The following is a 2,560-nucleotide window of genomic DNA, read 5'->3' as shown; positions in this document are numbered from 1 at the left end:
GACTCAATACAGCTTTTTTGTATTGAGTTCAATGCAAAGGATTTTGAATTTCCCGCCCCGCCTCCCGCCCGCACCGACGCATGCAGCGACGTCACTGGGAAACCCCGGTGATCGTCACTGCACTCACCGGATGAAGAAAGAAGAGAGAAGACGTGTCTGGAGGAGCTGCGGGGGGAAGGTGAGTATTTTTTTTTAGCAATCGAGGCTGGAACAGAACGGATCATCGCAGCGGGGACCAGGTAAGTGAGGGGATTTAAGCAGTGAGAAAAGTTCGGGTTTATCAATTGTTGCAAAATCGATAAACCCGAACCAAGGTCGGGTTTAACGGTCGGGTGGTTAAAAAGTCAACTGTTATTGTTTTTAGGCTGTTCCTTTCTCTGAATTGTTTGAAACGCTAAAAACAGCAAAATTGTCTTGTTAAAACTCAGTTGTTTGATGCGCATAGTTGTGCGCCAAACTTCAGGAGTAAGTAGCTCATAGTTGTGCGCCAAGACGGACCTGCTATGTGCGCATGAACTGTTTATTAGTTGAAAAATGCTCCGCACTTTTGCACAGTCCTCATTAAGGTAAGTTTGTATTTGATTTGTGTATATTGCTTGTTTTGCTTCTTATGCACTCATGTATGTATAGACATGAGTGCACATAAAGCCAAACGTGTGTGTACATATACATAGAAAAGAGAAATTACAAGAAGAAATAGGCAAAGAGGGCTTTTTGGACCATATTGCTTCACATTAAAAACATTGCCCATTTCTTCCTATGATTTCTCATGTCATGGACTTGGCCACAAGCAACATTCATGGAGGATATTGCCTTTCTTTAAAAGAAGCAATCCACATTTATGTGCTTCCACTACCAAGCTGAGGGGAGTAAGCCAATTCTATATAGTGGGCTAGCATCTAAAATGCCATTCAAATCTGCAAAAACACCCTGAAGGGATGGAAAAGCAAGAAAATCTTTGNCTCAAAGTGGATTTGGCCCTGGAACTTTCATATATTAGTACTATTTGTTTTGTGTAAACCCCTAAATAATGCATACACTCCACTATTTATCAGCATTAAGTTAAGCAACAACACAACATCTGTTCATTTCAGGAGTGCCTGACCTTGCTTGTGAGCTTGGCAATCAATGTGCGTTGATGCTGTGCTTGGCAACCTGGACCTGGACCTGGACCTCCTTCCATCACCATCAGGTGTGTTAGAATGAGTATGCAACTCAGCTGGACAACTAATTGACAGCAAGTGGAAGTGTGTTTGTATAAAATAGTGCTAAGATCAGGCAGCACAGCACAATGACAACAAACCGATAACACTACCACAAATGAACACAGGAGTTGTGTGGCAGCAAATCAACATCAGTGCAAATGTCAGACTATTTAAAAAGAAATACCATGACAATTTATTCAGAAAAAGACTATGTACATCGGGGGTCAGCTAGATACGGCCTAGTTCACTCCGGCCTAACGCCCCCTGGCCGATCCAGGCTAATGCTGGCCGGCAACCCCCGGCTCTGGAGCTGCGGGTTGCTGGCAGATCAGCCAGGGGGCGTTAGAAACTACTGGAGCTCCGGTGCTGCCCCCTTGCAGTTGCTCCCCTATTTACCGCGGCAGGTGTTGATACTTCCGCCGCCGCCGCAAAAAATAGGGAGAGCTCCCTGAAGATAAATCCCTCTCCTACGCAATGCATACAGAGGAGAGGGATCTAACGCCAGGGGGCATTCCATGGTGGTGGGCGGGGCCATTAGGGTGGGTCCGGCCTAGTGTGCTCCCACCCACCTCACAAATAGCCTAGTGGCCATAAAACTTTGTCGACCCCTGATGTACATAATACATTCACATACCAATATGTGACAAAGGCAACAAGGGGGGTCAAGAAGCACTTTGGTGTGGAAACCATACAGACATTTGTACTCAATACTTGTGGAAAAAATTACAACACATTGATGAAGAATTGCTGACCAACAGAAACTGTCATTACAAACCAGGCACAAAAACATTGCAGCAACAGATGAAACTAACAACAATGAGGATTACAAAAAATCACATCAATGCATAACATCCAAGCAAACTTACTTGATTAACCCCCCTTCACAAACCAGTCCAGGTAAAATAGTAATAATGAAAATGCATATGTATTTCTTTAAATTTAAATGTATTTTGACATACACACACAAGTGAAATCATTAAATGTTCCTTAACCACCCGACCGTTAAGCCCGACTTTTCTCACTACCTAATTTCCCCTCACTTACCTGCTCCCCGCTGCGATGATCCAGCGTCGATCGAAAAAAAAATACTCACCTTCTCCCCGCAGCTCCTCCGGACACGTCTTCTGTCTTCTTGCTTCATCCGGTGAGTGCAGTGACGATCACCGGGGTTTCCCGTTGACGTTGCTGCATGCGTCGGTGCGGGCGGGAGGCGGGATGGGAAATTCAAATCACTTTGCATTGAACTCAATACAAAAAAGCTGTATTGAGTCCAATACAAAGAAATCCTTATATAATATATATATAATTGTATTATATATATTATATAGGCTACTGTACATTACATTATACACAAT

Source organism: Pyxicephalus adspersus, chromosome Z (assembly GCF_032062135.1).
Source record: "Pyxicephalus adspersus chromosome Z, UCB_Pads_2.0, whole genome shotgun sequence".
Classification (NCBI taxonomy): domain Eukaryota; kingdom Metazoa; phylum Chordata; class Amphibia; order Anura; family Pyxicephalidae; genus Pyxicephalus; species Pyxicephalus adspersus.
This window is presented reverse-complemented; position numbering follows the sequence as displayed.